This window comes from Narcine bancroftii, chromosome 2 (assembly GCF_036971445.1).
Source record: "Narcine bancroftii isolate sNarBan1 chromosome 2, sNarBan1.hap1, whole genome shotgun sequence".
Taxonomy (NCBI): Eukaryota; Metazoa; Chordata; class Chondrichthyes; order Torpediniformes; family Narcinidae; genus Narcine; species Narcine bancroftii.
In genome coordinates, this window is record NC_091470.1 from 365,750,529 (window position 1) to 365,773,009 (window position 22,481).

At 42.9% G+C, this 22,481-nt stretch overlaps 1 long non-coding RNA gene across 1 annotated transcript in view; it reads right to left on the reverse strand.

The window, feature by feature from the left end:
* The window catches only part of LOC138755829 (uncharacterized), a 38,433-nt gene extending 16,219 nt beyond the window's left edge, over positions 1-22,214 (reverse strand). Inside the window, exons 1-4 of the long non-coding RNA XR_011352579.1 lie at positions 22,164-22,214; positions 20,896-20,989; positions 20,668-20,795; positions 3,465-3,542 (exon numbers count right to left, since the gene is read on the reverse strand). This is a non-coding gene — a long non-coding RNA (uncharacterized lncRNA). The remainder of the gene's footprint in view (positions 1-3,464; positions 3,543-20,667; positions 20,796-20,895; positions 20,990-22,163) is intronic.
* Between the last annotated feature and the right edge of the window lie 267 nt (positions 22,215-22,481).

The window sequence follows — 22,481 nt, forward strand, 5'->3', positions numbered from 1 at the left end:
CTCTCTTGACTTATGGAGACCTCTTGGAGCAGAAAATACATTGCTGAAATAAATTTCCATGTGATCCCCTTCGAATCATAGTCTCAATGTCACTGCACTTTAGAAGGGCTATGGTTGGACCTCATTTGTTCTGTAGAAAATATCTTATCTGAAGGTAGCAGTGTAATGTCTTATTTGATAAATCATACTTCTGCCTAAGTTGTTCAAATTACATTAATTGCCCCTGCTTGTAACAGTCCTCTATGCACCTGATACCATTTCGACGCCAGATGTCGAGGATCTTGTTACCTACCATCAAAGGTATTCGTCGATTTGGAGTCAGGGGCATTTTTGGGGACAGCCCTAGTTTTATTCCTAAATATTGATTAATGTTGTCCAAATGGGGCTTTCTGTTTTTCCATATAACAATTTGGCATCCCATTTATAAATAAAGTCCTCTGCCACCCTCTCATCCACCAAGTGCAGACCAATTTTTGTCCAGGATGGTACCTTTTTACACCACCCACAAAGAGTAAGGAGATGTATCTCGACTAGTCTGTTCAATAATATTTTTTGAAGTCTGGCATTATCAATCCACCCAGACTGTAATCTCAGATCAATTTCTCCAGAGAGACCTTGACTACCTTCCCATTCCATAGGAATGTTCTTAGTCGTGAGAGCAGGGTTTGGAAAAAAAAACCATGGGCAATGTCTGAAAGAGATACTGAAGTCTTGGCAACACATTCATTTTCACACAGCTGATCCTGCTCATCAGCGTTATGGGCAGGGACATCCACCTGTTTAGGTCCTCCTCGATTTTTCCCAGCAAGAGGATATACTATAATTTCTACAAATTGTTTAGATTATTATCTATTTTGACTCTTAGGTGCTTATCCCATTTTGCAGCCACTTTAGATAACTATTCTTTTGACATTGGCTATAGTTCCACCCACCACCCCGCCCCCCCCCCACCCCCGCCCACTGTAAGTGGCATAATTTCACTCTTGTCCCAATTGATCTTGTACACAGAGTTAAACCCCTTGATGTCTGGATCCTGGCAAATGACCTCAGCCATTGATTCCATAGCCAGTACAAACATAGTTGAAGATAGTGGCCATCTCTATCTACTTGATCTTGTTAGTGGGAAGCCTGAAGAAATTTGTCCATTAGTCACAACTTTTGCCTTGCGTGCATGATATAGCATCCTTATCCAATTAATAAAACTGCACATTAGGGTTTTATTAATTAAACCCTAACCCAAACCCTATTTTTTCCAACACTTTGAATAAAAAATCCCACTCTAATCTATCAAATGCCTTTCCTGCATCAAGAGCCATGGCAAGACCCCACTCGTTTCTGGTTCGCGCCAAATGTATTATACTTAGTAGTCTCCCAATATTGTCTGTCTTTTTTGTACAAAGGCCACTTAATCTTTATTGATTATTTCTCACAAATGCTTTGCCAATCTATTTTCCAGGGCTTTAGCTATTATCTTATAGTCCGTATTTAATAATGAATTAGGTCTATAAGAAGACGACTTTAATGGGTCCTTATCTTTTTTTCAAGATTGTCGGAATGATTGCTGTCAAAAAATATTCTGGCTGTCTATGAGTCTCCATTGCCTGATCTATGACCTCCATATAAAAAGGTATCAACAAATCTTTGAATTCCTTGTAGAACTTATGTGAAAACCCAGCCTCCCCTGCAGACTTGTTGGTTTCCAGCGAATTCAATGCGCTCACTACTACTTCTTCCGTGAAAGAACAGTCTAAACCTTCCTGCCTTCCCGGATCGAAATTTGGCAACTCTATCTTCGACAGGAATTCACCAATTTTATTCAACCTCCCTACCAATTCTGATTTATATAAACCTTCATAGAAATTTTGGAAGGTGTTCTTAATTTCCTTTGGTTTTTAAGAGATCAGGCCATCCCCAGTTTGTATTGCATTCATCGTTCTTGAGGACTGCTCTGCTTTCAACTGCCGTGCAAGGATCTTGTGGGCTCTTTCCCCAGTTCATAGTATTTTGCTTAGACCATAATATGGACTTTTCCATGCTGTACATTTGAAGCGTATTATATTTCAGCTTCTTCTTTGTTAATACCCTATGTTGATCTTCTGAGCCAGATTTTTGGAAGTCCTATTCTAAATGAGTGATCTCTTGTTCTAATTCACCACCTCCCTCTTGTATTCTTTCCTTATTATTTTAGTATATCCAATTATCTGACCCTTGAAATATGCTTGGAGGTTAAACATAGAAACATAGAAGATAGGAGCAGGAGTAGGTCATTCGACCCTTCGAGCCTGCTCCGCAATTCAACGAGATCATGGCTGATCTTAAAGTTCAGTACCCCGTCCCCGCCTTCTCTCCGTAACCTTTAATACCCTTATACTGAAGAAATAGATCTAATTCCCTCTTAAATAGATTTAATGAACCTGCCTCTACTGCCCTCTGTGGCAATGAATTCCACAAATTCACCACCCTCTGGGTAAAGAAATTCCTCCTCATCTCGGTCCTAAATGGTTTGCCTATTATCCTCAAACCATAGCCCCGGGTTCTGGATTTTCCCATCATTGGAAACATAAAAGAATCTTTGTCTCATAAAAGGAATCTATCTGGCGTAGAGGTAGTTAGTTTCACAAAAGAAGTCTATCTACATTCTTATGAAACTACAAAGTTCCGGCTTATTTAACAGCAATACATTAAGATGCCATTTCTATGCATCTCCTGCTTAACCAGCATTTTAATCTTAACCACTAGGAGCAAATGATCTGAGAGAAGTCTCACTGTGTACTCAGCCTCCATGATCCTACCCTCTATATGGGCTGAAGCCAAGAAAAAATCTATTCTAAAGTAGGAGTCATGGTGCTTTGAGTAGAAGGAATAATCCCTCACCCTCAGATGCTTTCGCCTCCATATGTCTATCAAATTCAGCTCTTTCATTCCATCAATAGTGGCAGGTGCCACCCTTGTTTCACTATTTTCTTTGTTTACTTGTCCAAAACAGGGTCGAGACAAAAATTAAAATCTCCCCCAATTAGAATATTCTCTTTTCCTTCTGCAATCTCAGGAAAGTGTCCTGTATAAATTTTTCATCGTCTATATTAGGGGCATATAAATTCATTAGGGTCCAGGATTCTGAGTATATTTGACAGTATACCATTATAAATCTACCTGCTTTGTCTTTAGTCACACCCTGCACTCTCACCAGAACACTTTTCCCGATCAGAATTTCCCCCCTCCTTGGCCTTCAAACCAAATGAGGAGGCTAATATCTGGCCCACCCATCCTCTTTTTAATTTTTGGTGCCCTTGCTCCATTAAATGGTTTCCTGAAGGAAGGCCAGGTCCACTCCCATTTTCTTAATGTGTGCCAAGACTCTTTTTATCTTGATCTTTCCGTTCAGACCATTGACATTGAAACTTGCAAATTTTATGCTTTTAGCCATTGCCCAAGGGGTTATTATTGTTATATTTCTTTTGTACCTCTACCACCCTGAGTCCTCCTCATCCACCCCTTTGTCTTCAACCATCCACCCCTGATTGCCCGAGCCATGCTAGATCCTGGGGAAAAAAGACAAAAACTAAAGTAACCATACAAAGGAAGATAAAAAAAAGAAAAACACAAATGCAGCTGAGGTAACATATTCAGTTAGTCCCAAATGATTTTCCCATCACGGTCCTCCCTCCATATTGCACCCCCCCCCCCCCACAGTGACTACATCCTTTAGGTTATCACCACCACCACCACCCCACTCTAACAGGTTGTGCACCTTGCACCCATCTTCTCCTTCATCCGTCTCCCATGGATTCCCAAGAAAATTACACTTATCACTTCACTTCTACTTACTAAGGACACAGTATTTACATCTTTTTATGCCAGAATACTTTACAATACATGATAAAATATACATCATTATGGGTTAGTCCCCATCTTGGCTTTAATTCTTTTTACCCTGAGCGTAGGTAAATCTTTAGCAAATTGCCATGCCCTCTCCAGGTCAGTAATAAACCTCCTCCCCAACCCCCCACCCCACCAGTAACACAATTTTCAGGGTGGTCAGGTGTCTCAACATACAGTCGTACCCTTTCTGTTTTATCAGCCTTTTAGTTGACTGAAGCACGTTCCTGGCCTTCAAATGTGCAGCACCAATATCGGGGTAAAAAAAAATGTTGTTCCCCTCTATTTACATGGGACATCCTTTCTTTTTTGCACCAGCTGCTGCTGCCCCCAATATTTTTTCCCTGTCCTGGTTACATAGTACAGAACATAGTTTCTGTCCAGGTCCCGGTTTCGGGAGGAGGGAGCCATGTGCCCTCTCTATTTCTACCCTTTCACCTAATGTGCCTTTTCACAACACCTCAAGGATCCAGCTTTGGAAAAAGCTCACGTTTCTGTCCTTTGGTCCCCTCTTTTAGCCCCACTATTTTAATATTATTTCTCCTACTATAATTTTCGAGGGCATCTAACTTCCCCCATGTACAGTCCCTCTCTTTCGTCAATGTGTCTAATTTATTCCCCATACTATGTTTACAATGTTTAGTATCTTTGCTTGCCCTCCCCTTCTTTCTTCTATCCTTCCCATCGGTCCTGAGAGGGCACCCTGCATTTTATCTAATTTTCCTCCCATGTCCTGTGCCCATTTGTCCATTGCCTGGGAGAGTCTGTCCTCCATCACATCTTGCAGAGAGGGCTCCGAGCCCCCGCATGCTTTGCCTCGTTAGAGTTTTTTTGGAGTCTCGTGGCCCCTCAGAGCCTTCCTCCATCGCCTCGATTGTTGTCTGGATCCTCATCATGGCCCCCGGTCTTGTTGCTCCCACTGCTGGTTCTTGCCACTTCTTCTGACCCAGTGCTGGACCTGCCACTGGAGCTCATTCCCACACCTGACCCAAAGCCACCTACTCCTTCGCAGCCTGCCACACCGTTGGACCTACCACTGGAATTTAGGTATGCCCCGCCGTTCACTCCACCGTTGGACCCAACGCTAGTTTCTACTGGCTTCTTAGACTTTCAGCCTGGCTCATTCTCTGTGTTCCACGGACTCTCCTTCCGGCGACTATTGTACATATTGGCTTCACCACGGGCCTATCTCTCTCCCCAAGAGTTCCTGTAGGGCTTTCAGTCACTACTTGACGGTTTCTAGCATTTGTAGCATTGTCTTCTCCTGCTGGGTGGGCTGCTCAGTTGGAACATTGACTCCTTCAGCGGGCCTCAATGTGGCCCTGCCATTTTTCCCTCCACAAGACACCTCGATTCAGGTCTCCTTTTTCTACGTCGATTCCTTTGAATTTTTACTTGAGAGTTTGCTTTTTTTAATCATTATTCTATCCTAGACATCTTCCTATGTCCCTTACTGGTATTCTGGCAATTCTTTTTGAAGTTTTTTCTCAGTTTATTTTCTTACAATCCTGGGACTTCTGGGATTCTACCTGCTCCTACTCTCCCCATATCACGTGACCTCATTTTTAATGTATTATTATTATGTGATGTGACAGATTATGTTAAATTATATATTGTTTATAGATTTGTTTTAAAAGGAAATAACACTGTGGCAGGTTTTCCAGTGTAGGTCACATACAAGCACTTCAAAATAGATCTCATTTAAAATGCCAGAGCTCTGCTCAAGCCAGACCACACATGTCAAACTCTGGCCCGTGGGCCAAATTTGACCCGCGATATAATTATATTTGGCCCGCAAGATCATTTCAAAAATGTATTAGAGGTGGCCCACTGGCCGCCGCGCCAGTATAGCGCATGCACAGTAATACAACAAATCCCAGAATGCATTGGCGTCAGCCCACTAATCGCCCCCACCTCCTCTGTTTACGTTGCAGGGTCTCACCGTGGACTCTGGTTTTGAGGCCTGGCCGGTGTGAGGGGAAGCCAAGGCCGCTTCCCAGCGCCCGGAACCGGAGGCCTCGGGCCTGACCTCGCCAGGACCGTTGCCCACTCCCCCTCCCTGCCGCAGGCCGACCCGCGACTCACGGTGACGGGGCCGCTGATCCGCCGAGATGCCGCCCTGCAGCGAGAGCCGATGCCACCGCACTGTCGTTATCCAACCCGATCGCCCGCAAACCCCGCCCTCCCGCACACAAGCCTGAATAAGGATTATGAACTTTAATCTCAGGATAAAACGATCTTCCAATAGTTTCATGTCACAGTGATAAATATATTCCTGGTTAAAAATGGTCCTGCACCTGGATACAAGCTCATTAGGCATAAAACTTGAAAAGTGTGTAAATCAAAGGATATCTGTACCAATGGAAAAAGGGCATGGCAAATAACCCTGCTAGAGTTCATGCCCACAATCTGTCACCCATTTGATTGTTTCAGGAATCATGTTATTCTCCCACATTCTCAATAGCCCTCAGATTTTACTATTCGACAGCACACTAGCAACATTTGACAAATCCTCTATAGAGAAATATTATTCATTGAATATTTTATTTCTCATTTGTTAATGCTTCTGGAAAGAGTTTATCCAAAACTATTATTAAACATTTATTTTAATAAGAAAAAGTTTAACATTACATATGTTGAAAGAAGAGAAAACATGCAGATGTTGTTGAAAATTTTCAATAAATATTTAGTTTGGCCCTCGACTTAGTCCAAGTTTTTAATTTTGGCCCTCCGTGAATTTGAGTTTGACACCCCTGAGCCAGACAGTTCAGGCTCTGGGTGCCTTTGCACAAACTTTGAAGAATGCCTATAAGGACTTCACAAGTAGGTGTTAATTGGACATGCTGTGGAGTAATGGATTATTGTTTTGGAAAGCAACAGAAAAACTCAGAAGATTAAGTCCGGAGCCACAGTCTCTCTGAGTCATGTGGTTTTCTGAGTGAGAGAGAGAGGGAAAGAGAGAGAGAGAGAGAATTCAGTTCTACAGTTCAGCAGCAGCTGGGACTGGAATGGGACAAGCTGACAAGCTTGTGGAAAAACCCCATTTTGAAAACGGGTTGTGAGTTCTTAGTCAGCCTGGTCAAAGCCCTTGTAGTCCATACAAGAAGAGATGGCTGGCTGCATAATGTTTCACTTGAAATAAGGGAAACCAAAAGGTGCTCTGTGGTGACCTGAAAGAAAGAGGTTATCATCTGGAAAACCCTGATGGGCAAGTTTCTTCGGCAAGACAGTGACGTGGCTGATCGGAAGGGATCTGCTTGTGTCCAGCGAACAACAAATCTCTCTCTGAAAACTGACAAGAATTTCCTGAGTGGTAACCATTTAACTTTCAAGCACCAAAGCCTGGTGAAATTCATAAATGTTAAATTCTGTGCACAGTGTAAGAATTGCCTGCAACCAGTGAACTTGGAGGAGTGAGAAGTGAGATTGGACTGTGAATTAACGAACTTTTCTGAACTTACACATTCACACACACATTACATACACGAACACTTAGAATTAGAAGGGGGTTAAGTTAGGTTAACAGTAATGAATTAAAGTTTGATCCTGTTTTCATGTTTAAAGCAACTTTTGTTTGAGTAGCCACATGTCTTGGTGAATTTCTATTGCTGTTGGGTTTTGGAGTTCTCTGGGCTCATAACAACTGAAAGAACAGTTTCTTATTGACCAGTGGCCATCTCATCGAACACAGAGCAGGATAATGTATGATAATGGACAATTTGGCTGATTCTCCCTGTCAGGAGAATTATTGAACCCCACTGTGACCAAAGGAAAGGTCGCTTTGATTGATCCATATCTGAATTTTGGAAGCATCATCGAAGTCACATATTTTGTTTCCCCGACGCAAGGAAATGAACATTGTGACAACCGTTCATTTGAAAAGATATTTCTCTGGAAGAAACTTGATGAGGATTTGTGAGTTTTCGGCAGTCCAGTCACTCAACTCAATCTCCGTTGTGATAAAAAGTCTGCATTTGAATAATGGTTTTCAAAGACTGAACTTTGGAATGACTTTCCAGAATTGTGCCTAAGCTCTAATAGTTTAGGTATCTCTCACACACACACACACACACACACACACACACACATTTGACTAATGTGTTTTAGTAATTACTAATAAATATTTTCTTTCTTTGGCTTGGCTTCGCGGACGAAGATTTATGGAGGGGGTAAAAAGTCCACGTCAGCTGCAGGCTCGTTTGTGGCTGACAAGTCCGATGCGGGACAGGCAGACACGGTTGCAGCGGTTGCAGGGGAAAATTGGTTGGTTGGGGTTGGGTGTTGGGTTTTTCCTCCTTTGCCTTTTGTCAGTGAGGTGGGCTCTGCGGTCTTCTTCAAAGGAGGTTGCTGCCCGCCAAACTGTGAGGCGCCAAGATGCACGGTTTGAGGCGTTATCAGCCCACTGGCGGTGGTCAATGTGGCAGGCACCAAGAGATTTCTTTAGGCAGTCCTTGTACCTTTTCTTTGGTGCACCTCTGTCACGGTGGCCAGTGGAGAGCTCGCCATATAACACGATCTTGGGAAGGCGATGGTCCTCCATTCTGGAGACGTGACCCATCCAGCGCAGCTGGATCTTCAGCAGCGTGGACTCGATGCTGTCAACCTCTGCCATCTCGAGTACTTCGACGTTAGGGATGAAAGCGCTCCAATGGATGTTGAGGATGGAGCGGAGACAACGCTGGTGGAAGCGTTCTAGGAGCTATAATAAATATAGTTTTTAATAAAATATGCAGTGTAGCATTGCCTTGGAAATTTTGATTACTGCTGGTCTGTGATGGAACAATAAGCACATCGATAGAAGAAAAATAGATTATGGGTGTGAAGTAGGGAAAGATTAGATTGTTCTGGTGAGTTTACATAGATTGCACAACATCATGGGCTGAAGGGCCTGTAATGTGCTGTAATGTTCTATGTTCTATTAACTGTATACATTCCCCTTAAATTTAACCTTCCAAAATGTAACACCTGATTAACCTCTGTCCAGATCTATAAATAATCCTTATCCTTATTCTTTGGTAATCCTTAAACAGTTGACATCTCCACCAATCTTTGCTTCATTGCAAACTTACTCATCCACCCTTCTACTTTTTTATCCAATTCTTTTTTTATATAAATTTATAATGCCCTCCATAATGTTTGAGACAAATACACTTTTTTTTCCTTTATTTGCCCTTGTGCTCCACAGTTTAAAATTTAATCAAATAATTCACATGTGCACATTCCAGATTTTCTTCAGAGTTATTTGTGTACATTTTGGTTTGCCCATGTAGAAATTACAGCACTTTTTATATATAGTCCCCTCATTTCAAGCCACCATAATGTTTGGGACTTAGCAATGGTATGTATATTAAAATATTCATGTTCAGTACTTTGTTACATATTCCTTGCATGAAATGACTGCTTGAAGTCTGTGGTTCACAGAGATCACCAGGTGCTGAGTATCTTCTTTGGTGATGCTCTGTCAGACCACTACTGCAGTAATTTTCACCTCCTGCTTGTTTTGGAGACTTGGCTCCTTAAATTTTCTCTTCAGCCTATGGAAGGCATGGTCAGTTGGATTTAGATCGGGTGACTGATTTGGCCATTGAAAAATTTTTCAGTTTTTAGCTTTGAAAAATTCCTTTGTTGCTTTAGCAATACATCTGGTATCATTGCCTTACTGTAGGATGAGACACTGTCCAATGAGTTTGAAGGCATTTGCTCAAACTTGAGCAGATAAGATGTTTCTAAACACCTCAGAATTCATTTTACTGCTGCCATTAGTAGTAACATCATTAAAGTTAAATGCACCAGTACTTGTGGTCATCATACATGTCCAGGTCATAACACCCCCACCACCATGTTTCACAGATGAGGTGGTATGCTTTGGGTCTTGGGCAGTTCCTTTACACTCCCACACTCTGATATAGGATAATCATCTGTCCACAAGACCTTTTTTTTCTGCAGACTCTTTTAAATACTTCTTGGCAAACTGTAATCTGGCCATCCTGTTTCTGTGGCTAACTAGTAGTTTGCATTTTGCAGTGTAGTCCCTGTATTTTTGTTCTGTTGACAGTCGTCATTGAGACATCCTCGCCTGCCTCCTGAAAAATGTTTCTGCTCTGTCAGACAGGTGTTTGGGGATTTTCCTTCATTATAATGAAAATTCTTCTGTCATTATCAATGGAGGCCTTCCTTGGCCTACCAGTCCCTTTGCAATGACTGAGCTCATCAGAATGCTCTTTCTTCTTAATGATGTTGATTTTGGTAACCCCAAGGTTTAGACGATGTCTTTTACTGTTTTTCAGCCTCATCATGGCTTCTTTGCCTTTCGTTGGGCACAACTCTATAGTCATGTTGATAAATGGCAACTACAGACTCCAAAGGTACCAAAAAGGCTTAGCAGCCTTTTACCTGTACCCATAAAGCAATTAATTAGACCTGAGTAATTACAAACACCCAAGCCAAATCTCCCAAACATTATGGTGCCCTGAAATGGAGGGGGTGGGGGGGGAGGACAGAGGATGGACGGGGAAGGGGGGGACTCTGTATAAAAAGTGCTGTCATTTCTACATGGTCAAACCAAAATGTGGGGGGGGGGGGGGGGGAGGACAGAGGATGGACGGGGAAGGGGGGGACTCTGTATAAAAAGTGCTGTCATTTCTACATGGTCAAACCAAAATGTGGGGGGGGGGGGGGGGGGGAGGACAGAGGATGGACGGGGAAGGGGGGGACTCTGTATAAAAAGTGCTGTCATTTCTACATGGTCAAACCAAAATGTATCCAAATACTCTTGAATAAAATCTAGAATGTGCATTTTAATCACGTGAATTGTTTGATTACAAATTTCAGGCACAAGGGAAAAAAAGTGTTTTGGTCCCAAACATTATGGAGGGTGCTGTATGTGTGTATATTCATATATGTGTGTATATGGAGAGAGAGAGAGAGAGAGAGATTTATATTGTAATGTACTATTTAGCAGTTAAATTGTGTGGGATTACAACCTTGGTTATACTGTTTTAATTAACATAAATCACACATTCCAAACTAAAGCATACATTTCCCAAATTACCTCCCTACTTGTGTTAGGGTGTATTCCAATCAGGTAACACATAAAGGAGAGAGGAATCGCCGTCAGCTTTCCATTCCCAACCGCTCTATTTCGGATAAACTCCCACACCCGATAATGTTTTAAAGCAAGTTATTTTTAAAACTAATTTTTAATGGTATTTTCGCCTCCAAAGAGATTAAACGTTCACGTTGCCCCCCGCTGTAAAACCTTTTTCCAACGTGGCTAAATGTCAATTATATTTCTCACTGCACAAAAGGATAAAATTCTGTCGCAATTTAACCTCGGCACCAACGAGCAACACGAGTGGCGTTTGATCCTGGCGACAAAATGATGTGAAATCTAAAACGCCTGAAAGTGGTCGGTAAAAGACGCGCCAACAACAATAACAGCGCTTTGAATTCTTCCAATATATTATTATTTCGAAGGGTTTGAATGATAATTGCCCTCATTTCAATGGTTGCAATTCCGTTCCATTGAACCGCCCAAATCTGTGCTGCATGAATGTAACTTATTATATTTTCCACGTTAACAGAGAATAATTTAAATTTATATTGTGTCTTTCTCGTCCAATGACTCCCAACGTTTTCATGGAGTCATAAGACTTTTCCTAGTGTCTTAATTTTTTTTGTATGGAATTATCACCGTCGATTTGGGAAGAGCAAACTCCTACAACCAGCGAGTCCAAATAATGGCAAAATCGTTAAATAATTGCCACGTCGAAACAGTCCCTTCCGCCCCACTAGTCCAGGTTGACCACGGGGCCTACCCAAACTAGTCCCATCAGTCTGCGTTTGAGCCCTTTATCAAGGTATGGACAAAATGTGGGCAGGCGCCCGAACATTTTGACCATGCCTTGTCGAAGGACTCAATTCCCAAACCTTAGTTACGTGTTTGCGATATAAAGTGTTATAGATAGAGAATTTAGGTTAAAATGGCTTAAGTTAAAATGTGATGATTAATCATAAAAAGGGAAGCCAGAACGGACAGGGAGCTTACTAGCAGCCAAGGACAAAAAGTTCAGCTGGATATGTTTTTTTTAAACATATCTTTTCACGGTCATAGTGAGAGACATGCAGGAGACAAAAGATTGATAAGAAGGGTGAGAAACAGAATTTAGTGTATGTAGAGTTCGCAGCGTACGTAACGAACGTGATAATTAAAAATGCAGTTGTACTTAGAATGCTTTTGCAATACTAACCAATTAAAACAGTATTAATAAGAAGGGGAAGGGCAAACAACAAGGGTATAAAAATCAATGCACTGTATGTATCGGGGCTTAACTGGTGAGAAGCCAGTTGAGTCCAACTCTGCAGACTTGTAAATAAAGCTTGTCGTGTCATCAGTTTTAAAGAGACTCATGTGTGAGAAGTTTTATTTCTGACAAATGGGGGCTCGTCCGGGATCTACACTCCGGCCGTGAGGGGAGGCGAGAAGAGGGACATCGGAGGTGGTGCACCCCGCTGAGTTCAGCGGCTCCTAGTCCCTTGCTCGTCGCTTCGGGCGGCTTGAGCGAGTGGTATCCGGACAAGGTGACACGACAAGACGGAGAGGAGAAGGGTGACAGTTCAATCCCCGAGAAGACACCGGTAAGTGACGACTTACGATTGTGGTGTGGGGATTGGGTAACAGGTGTAACGGGATACACCTGTTTGGATAAAAAAAACCTAACGTAATAGATCAGGTATAGAGCTTTTGTCATGGCGTGAGGACCCTGTCCTGGGACTCTAGGATAGACCCCAGGGAAACCTCGGCGGTAACCGAAGGAGGGACAGCACCTCCGACGAAGTGCCGAGAAGAGAGGGGTCGACCCCAGGGAAACCTCAGCGGTAACCGAAGGAGGGACAGTACCTCCGACGAGGCGTCTGAGAAGAAGGGAGTAGGGTCCAGAACGAGAGGGTCCTCAGCAACGATAAACGGATCTAGGTGGGAAAATGGGAGGATCAAAATCTAAGGGCTCGTCTGAAAATTCAGGACAATTCCTGGGAGTTCCCCTTGACAGCCCTTTGGGGAGAATGTTTGAAAATTGGGATAGTAAAAGATATCGAGACAAAAACAAGAAAAAGATGGTTCAATATTGTCTCCTTTGGTCGAAACAACCTATTAAAGGTTCCTCGGTCTGGTGGCCGAAATTTGGATCTGATGAGGATTGGGTTAGACAAGCATTAAACATATATGTAAATTTGAGACCAAAGGTGAATCAAGAAGAGTCAGCATATGCATTTTGTTGGGTTCCCTGGCCAGGATCCTTAACAAAATGTTTTAAATTGAGGGTAGCGGGAGAAAAGAAGTGGGAACCTCTGGACAACCTTCCCCCTCCTTATATTCCCCCGGTGCCTACTGCGCCCGAGAAAAGCTCATTACCGGAGGGGAAAGGTGATGAATCTGATTGCCCCAAAAGGGGCCGGGAAAAAAAGAATGAATTAAGGGAGTCGGACCCTAAACTTCCACCGGTAAACCGACCCTGGACAAGATCCCAGACTGGTCCAGGACCATCAAAGTTTTCAGTAAGCCTAAATCCCCTGAGGGAAGTTCCTATGGGAGGACCGGGAGGGGGAACGGGATATGTGAATGTTCCCCTAACTAGTACAGAGGTGCGGGGATTTAAGAAAGAAATGAAAAAGTTATTGGAAGATCCTATAGGACTGGCCGAACAGCTCGACCAATTCCTGGGACCAAACACATATACGTGGGAAGAGATGCAGGCAATAATGGGAACATTATTCTCACCCCAGGAGAGGCAGATGATTCGACGGGCTGCCCTCCTCATGTGGGAATATGAACAACCTGGGGACCCCAGACCCCATGAACAAAAATATCCCTTAAATGAACCCAGGTGGGACAAACGAACACCCGAGGGATTGGCAAGTATGAGACAATATAGAGAGTGGACAATTAAAGGGATACGGGAGGCTGTGCCAAAGGGTCACAATTTCACCAAGGCATTTGGGAACCACCAGGGGAAAGACGAGTCCCCTACTGATTTCTTGGAGAGGGTGAGAAAGAATGTCCAACAGTATGCGGGCGTGGACCCTAGTACACCAATGGGTGAACAGCTTATTCGAATTGAATTTGTTTCCAAATCATGGCAGGACATTAGAAAGAAACTAGAAAAGGAGGAGGACTGGAGCGAAAAACCCCTAAGCGACCTGTTAAAAAAGGCGCAAAAAGTATATGTGCAGAGAGAAGAAGAAGATCAAAAGAGGGCGACAAAGGTTATGGTACAGACTATCCGACAGATGAATGCCGAATCCAGAGGGGAAAGAAAACAAAACCTTCCTCTAAACAATCCAAGATATCCAAGAGAGGGAAGACCCCGGAGGTTCGTTAAGTGCTATTACTGCAATGAGGAAGGACACTTTAAGAGGGAATGCCCCCGATACAAGAGGGAATTGCGTGCCCTCGAACTTATGGAAGAAGATTAGGGGGGTCAGGGGTTCCAAATGTTGGGGACCAAGTATAAGAGGGAACCCCTGGTAAAACTAAAAATTGGTCCCAAGGGAGAAGAGGTGGTGTTTATGGTGGACACAGGAGCGGAACGAAGTAGTGTAATAACTGTGCCAATCGGGACTGAAACTGTAAAAAGTAATTTGAAAATTTCTGGGATAGAAGGGGCTCCCAGAATGGTATCAATAATTCCCCAAGTAACAGTGAAACTGGAAGAAAGAGAAGGGGTACAAGACCTCTTGTTGTTACCGTCGGCTGGATTTAACCTCCTAGGAAGGGACTTACAGGCTCTCCTAGGTTTGGGTGCTCTCCCTGTGGACGGAGAAGTGCGAGTCCACCTCTGTGCTCTAAAGGAAGGGGATGAACGGCAGATTGACGAGAGAGTCTGGTATAAGGAGGGAAATCGAGGAGGTCTGGGCATCCCACCTTTACATGTCACATTAATACCAGGTCATCAGCCGGTAAGGAAACGTCAGTATCCTATTTCTTTGGAAGGGAGAAAAGGGCTACAGCCGGTAATTGAGACTCTAATACGAGACGGACTATTAGAAGAATGCATGTCACCTTATAACACCCCTATACTCCCAGTGAAAAAGTCAGATGGATCCTATCACCTAGTTCAGGATCTAAGAAGTTTGAATGCTATTGTTCAGACCCGCCACCCAGTGGTGCCTAATCCCTATACTATTATGAGTCGGATTCCCCCAGACCATGAGTGGTTTAGTGTTATCGACTTGAAGGATGCCTTCTGGATGTGTCCATTAGAAGAGGAAAGTAGAGATATGTTCGCGTTTGAATGGGAAAATCCATGGACAGGTAGACGGAGACAGCTTCGGTGGACTGTATTGCCCCAAGGGTTCACTGAATCTCCGAACCTGTTTGGACAAATGCTAGAACAAATCTTGGCGGACTATCAACAATCTGATGATTCCCAACTAATGCAGTATGTGGACGATTTACTATTATCAGGACCCAAGGAACAAGAAATGAGGGGAGATACAATTAGACTCTTGAATTATCTGGGGAAAAAGGGTCTACGGGTGTCCAGGAACAAGTTACAGTTCGTTGAGAGAACTGTGGTATATCTGGGACACCAGATAAGTAAAGGACAGAAACGGATTACCCCTGAACGGATTGCGGGAATCACTAGAATGCCGTTACCCCGTAATAAGAAGGAAATAAGACAATTCCTGGGACTCTTAGGTTACTGTAGGTTATGGATAGAGGACTACTCAGCGTTGGTGAAGTTTATGTATGAAAAGCTGACAAATGAAAATGAATATCCATTGAAATGGACCCAGGAGGAGGAGGGATGGTTTGAGGACTTGAAGCATCGCCTGACACGAGCCCCGGTACTCACTCTGCCCTCTTTAAAACAGCCCTTCCAGCTATTTGTCACTCATAACCAAGGAACAGCTGTGGGAGTTTTAACACAGGAAAAAGGCGGTCAGCGACACCCAGTGGCTTTCCTTTCCAAAATGATGGACCCAGTGTCTCGCGGATGGCCGACGTGTATCCAGGGAGTAGCGGCTGCTGCTCTGTTGGTAGAGGAAGCACGTAAACTTACTTTTGGAGGAAAGATGACTGTGTACACCTCCCATTCTGTGAGTGTTTTATTAACACAAACTGCCCATCGATGGCTGACTGATTCTCGCATATTAAAGTATGAAACCATTTTAATGGTCGGAGAAGATCTACAGTTTGCAAAGATTAATAGCTGCAACCAAGCTCAGTTTTTATACGGCAGTGAAACAGAGAGAGAGGTGGAGCACGACTGTGTCGAGTTGACGGATCTTCAGACCAAGACCCGAGAAGACCTTTGCGATACTCCTCTGGGAGAAGGATATGAATTCTACATTGACGGCTCCGCCAGATGTGTTGACGGAATGAGAAGAAGTGGGTATGCTATAATAGAAGGAAATACTTGGAAAGTAGTAGAATCCACGAGACTACTCGGAAGCTGGTCAGCACAGTCCTGTGAACTATATGCCTTGCAGAGAGCCCTCAGAATACTGGCAGAGAAAACTGGAACGATTTACACTGATTCCAAATACGCATACGGGGTAGTGCATACCTTTGGTAAGATCTGGAAGGAGCGTGGTCTAATTACATCAAAAGGAAAGGAATTGGCACACGAACAGATGATTACTCTGACTTTAGAAGCCTTGACATTACCCCAGGAAATAGCAGTGGTCTATATACCAGGCCATCAGAGGGGAGATACCCCGACAGCAATTGGAAACAGACTGGCTGATGAAGAAGCTAAAAGGGCAGCCATGCAACAAGAAGTCCGTTTGCTGACCTTAATCCCAATAAGACAAGGCATAAAGAAGGCTCCCATTTTCACTGCTAAGGAAGAAAAGGACATGGCTCAGCTGGGCGCAAGCCAGCTGCCTGATGGAACATGGAAGACACCAGATGGAAGAATGGTTCTAAATAAAGAAATAACTCGCAATATTTTAAAACACCTGCATCATCAGAGCCACTGGGGCACCCAAGCCTTATGTGACACAGTGCTTCGAGAATATGTGTGTAAGGGAATCTACACCTTGGCCCAACAGGAGGTGCAGAATTGTCACCTATGCACAAAAATTAATAAGAAGGTAATGAGGACAGGGACCATGGGAGGTCAACCATTAGCCATACGCCCTTTTCAAAGTATCCAGATCGACTTCACAGAGTTACCTCAAGTCCAAAGATGGAAGTATCTGTTGGTGGTAATAGATCACTTTACCCGATGGGTGGAAGCCTTCCCAACAGTAAATGCTACAGCCTCTACAGTAGCTCGCCTCCTCCTAGAGCAGATAATCCCCAGATATGGTATAATGGATTCTATAGACTCAGACAGGGGTCCACATTTTTGTTCAAAAATCCAGCAATTGATTTGTAATGCATTACAGGTCTCTTGGAAATTGCATACCCCTTTGCATCCACAAAGCTCAGGGAGGGTTGAACGTATGAATGGAACCCTAAAAATGCAATTGACAAAATTAATGGTGGAAACTAAAATGCCTTGGATAAAGTGTCTGCCCCTGGCTTTATTGAGAATTTGTACTGCCCCACGAAAAGATGTAGGGTTGTCCCCTTATGAAATGATGTTTGGGCTTCCCTTCTGGAGTACAGTTGAGGGGTGTCCCACCTTGGGGGAAGGGGATATATTTGTTAGGAACTATTTACAGGCACTGTCACGCTCTCTTACAGATTTACGAAAGAGAGGACTATTGGCACAAACACCGCCTCTAGACTTTTCTTTACACAAAGTGGAACCAGGAGACTGGATTCTCATCAAGACCTGGAAAACTGAAAAACTCCAGCCCCAGTGGGAAGGTCCATACCAAGTTCTCTTAACTACAGAGGCTGCAGCACGAACAAGAGAGAAGGGGTGGACACACGCATCCAGATTTAAGGGACCTGTAGAGGCGCCTCAGGACCCTGATACGAACTCAGATTGGACTTGTGTTCCTGGAGAAAAACCTCTTACCTTGCGATTTCGCAGAAAGACTTGATTCACAATGTTATTGTTATGTTCTTTGATTTTTCTTAGTTTGCCTATGTCTTTATCAGGTGTGAAATGTAAGAAATGCAGAGACACAGCGGTCCTGTTTCAGGACCGCACTTGGGGAAGAAAGCTTAATTTGACTAACTGCTGCTTACAGATTGATGATAATGGCCAAGCCATTCGAAAAATCACTGATAATATTCGTACTTTGTCCCATGTACCGGTTCAAACCTGGCATCCTTTTGCAAAATTAAATTGGATGGACAAATGGTTTGGAGGAACCTGGTGGCGTACCTTATTGTGGGTCATCGGAGGTATTTTATTCCTCCTACTTGTTTTGCCCTGTATTATTCCCTGTCTACGCAGCCTGGTGATTTCCATGGTCCAACAGGCTATGCAACCAGGGGAACTGGGAGACCCCGTTAGAATTATACTTCAGCACGAAATTAATTTATCATGAGACGTTTCTCTTCCCCGAGTTAAAATCCCCATTCATATATATATAATACACACATTTTAAAGAGAGAAAGGGGTGGATTGTTATAGATAGAGAATTTAGGTTAAAATGGCTTAAGTTAAAATGTGATGATTAATCATAAAAAGGGAAGCCAGAACGGACAGGGAGCTTACTAGCAGCCAAGGACAAAAAGTTCAGCTGGATATGTTTTTTTTAAACATATCTTTTCATGGTCATAGTGAGAGACATGCAGGAGACAAAAGATTGATAAGAAGGGTGAGAAACAGAATTTAGTGTATGTAGAGTTCGCAGCGTACGTAACGAACGTGATAATTAAAAATGCAGTTGTACTTAGAATGCTTTTGCAATACTAACCAATTAAAACAGTATTAATAAGAAGGGGAAGGGCAAACAACAAGGGTATAAAAATCAATGCACTGTATGTATCGGGGCTTAACTGGTGAGAAGCCAGTTGAGTCCAACTCTGCAGACTTGTAAATAAAGCTTGTCGTGTCATCAGTTTTAAAGAGACTCATGTGTGAGAAGTTTTATTTCTGACATAAAGGACACTATTTGCCCTGCTAAGTTTCTCCAGCATTGTTTTTACTCTTTCCCCCCAGTGGTAGGCAACCTTATTTTTTCCACTCACATCCCACTTTAAGTCATCCCTTACTAACTTTGCATCCTATGCTATAGACAGTAGTTCTCAACCTTTTTCTTTCCACTTACATACTACGTTAAGTATTCCCTATGGCATCGGTGTTCTATGATTAGTAAGGGATTCCTTAAGGTGGGATGTGGGTGGAAAGAAAACATTTGAAAACCACTCTTTTATTCGTACCTAATTAATTCGTTATGTGCACGGTTTCATAGCTCCAAAGGAAATGGGCCAATGACAATTTTTCTCAAGCAAAATATTTCAGTAACAATTGCAGTGGTTCTCAACCTTCCCTTCTCACTCACATCCCACCTTAAGCAATCCCTTACTAATCACAGAGCACCAATGGCATAGGGATTGCTTAAGGTGGGATGTGAGTGGAAAGAAAAAGGTTGAAAACCACTACCATAGGAGCTCTGTGGTTAGTAAGGGATTATTTAAGGTGGTCTGTAAGGGGGCGGGGAGGAATAAAAAGGTTGTAAATCACTGCTCTAAACCTTTCCTCTTGATGTACCAGTCAAAATGTCTTTTACACGCTATAACTGTATCTACTTCCACCACTTCCTCTGGCAGCTCGTTCCACATACCCACCACCCTCAACTGAGAAGACCCCGCAGATTCCCTTCAAATCTCCCCCCCCCCCCCCTTTCAACCTGCGCCCTCTAGTTTTAGATTTCCAGAACCCCGACTGTTGACCTTTCTATGCTCTTATCTCCCAGGACACCTAACCCCTTGACTTGTTCGAGCCTCTGCCCCAGTGAGGACAGACAGGAACTTGGTTTGATGTCTCGTCCTAAAGAACATGCCTACGGGGATTCGCTCTTGCAGGGGTTCAGTCTGGATTTTGCTCTCAGCTCTCCGGAGTAGATTAGCCTTCTCGTTCAAAGACCAAAGCAAGGCCAGGACGACAAGTTGTGAACATCAGACTCACGCAAGTTTCGATGCCAAAAGTAATGTGTGGGCAATGATCGTGATGAATAGTAGTTGAATACTAATGAATATAGTTAAATATAGTTATATAGTTAAATCTATATAATTAAAATGTTTTCTGGATCACTGTACTATCGGGTACAAACTTACTATTTAGATATGAATTCTAATTCCAATTAATTATCGAATATAATAGTTTAGACTGAAAGGGGCGAACAATAACATTTCCATCTTTTACGTGAGAAGTTGCATCCGTGTTCAGGCACATCTCCTAACTGCTTTCCAAGATTTGTTTAAATGAACTTTCATCCCCATCCCCCCACCAAATGCAGAAAATAAGACCCTCAAGAGTGAGCCATGATTCAATTCTCGAATGCTACATCGCGTCTTAAGTTTTAAGGCGATGGGTATGAGCTAAAAAAAAGGGAACCCGTCCAATGACCTGCGAGTTATTTGGCGCCACTTCAGTTTCTATTCTAGTTCAAAGAAGCACGGGTCACGACGAAAGGTTGGGGAGCAAATTACCAAGCTTGTTTGGATCCAGAGCACTTCCACAGCCTGGTGCTAATCGGTTGACACAACTACTTATTTCTGGATGCAGGAGAAAAATTCACGTGTTAATTTCCCAGGAATGAAAACCATGGAAAAGACAGAATGGGCTTGTCAGTGACAGTATTGGCTTAATGCGCTGCACAGTCACAGTCCTTACGGACATGGATCAGCCAATATGTCAGAATGATTTCACTCACACTATCCACGTGAACGAGATTCACTTCAGCTTTAGAAGTCGCCAGTTTCCCACAATCAAGTTACATGGAACGGGTTCTCCGATTTCTTCAAGCCCCGCCAAATAGGAACGCAGTCCTGTGAAGAAGCCCTGTTCAAAGTACAAGTACGTGGAAAAGGATACATCATTCCCATTTGACCTCAAGCTGAATTGCACATGAAATCTACTTTTTTTATCAAAAAACCCTTACAATTGGTCCACGGGACGCGGAGCTGAGGGACTTTGGGCACTTGACTGCTTTTGATCAGAAGTCCTCGCAATTGCACAAATCCAGCTTCAGTGAGCTTTAAAGGGATGAAAGGACATTTAACTGTTCATTTTATCGAGAAAATGAAGGCACTTCCCAAGGCCACTGTCTTTATCAATAAATACACAAAAACTGACCCATCCCACAGATGATTGTTAAGGAACTTTCTGGGGCGTTACGATTAAACTAAGTCGAACTGTTCACCTTTTCTCGTCTTCCTTTGCAGTGATTGCTGGGGTTCCTTTCATAATGGCTTTATTTTAATAATAGTCTTTTAGCAAAGGGAACCTGCTTCATGAAAGAGAGAAACGTAGCCGACAGGTTTTGTGGAAACGGTCCCAAATGTTTCCTCCATTTGGAAGCACTGGAGAATTTCATGAAATTGTTTAAATCGAAACAGAAAGAGTCTCGATTCATTTTCTATTTTAATCAGAAGACGTGTACATTCCAATTGTCAATCAGCCTCTCAGCACCTCCTGTCTCTCTTTCAACTACCCCACCTCCAACGAGACAAAAATTGCATTTAATTTCAGGCTTAATCGATGGCGTTCAAACCGTAATAATGAATTGCTCATCGTGAAATAGATTGAAATCGATTTGATCGCCGGTGTATCTCGTCCATAAATTAGGATATTTGCTTTAATCTGATTTTCACGAATTCTTTTCTTTAATAATGAGAGAGGGAGAGTGAATAGGAAAGATTATTGTCCAGAAGTAAAATGAAAGTTAAAATGCATTTGGGAATTTAAACTTTGAATGTCTTTTTCTCAGACTTTTTGTTGAATTCGCTGGTGGGTGGGACTGATAATTGGAACAATCTATCAAAACAATGATAAAAACTGACGAATCGTCTTTGGAAACTCCAAGGTGCCGTTAAAAAGTCCAGCACAATTTATGGTGCGGATGATTTATTTAGCCCGTTCATTGTGGATGTTGGGCTTCAATTAACAGGACCGCGTTTTCTAAACGAGTTATTTTACAAAGGGGGGGACTCCTCGCCCCTCCTTGTGCAACAACATCGAAACGACTTCTTGAAAATATACCCCTGTTCGACGTGTTGCCCGTGTACATCACCCCCAAATCTCGCTCGCGCATTTAGGATTGTTACTGGGCCTTAATCACGGCATTATAATGTCTTTCCATGGTACGTGGAGTAGTGACAACCCAAACATAAGAATTTCCTATGAATAATACAGTCGCAAGCCACTGACCGCGACAACCCAATAAAACCAGGGTTAAGTCTTCATTTATTTCACGGGGAGAGGTGCAGTATTTGCAATGAACTAACACTGAACTTTTGTAAAGTTTATACTGCCTCAGACGTTTAACCACGTAACAATGAACCCTAAATGCTAATGCAAGCATTATAAACAATTGTACGGTTCATTCCGTGACGGGGTGTCACTTGCTGTCATTCTGATGGCTGTTTTCTGTTGGTCTCGTTGAAGTTCTCTGAGGACTCTTAAAGAAATGAAATATGATAGGAAATGCAACAAAATAAAGAGGCCATCTGGTTTTACGCAGAAAAT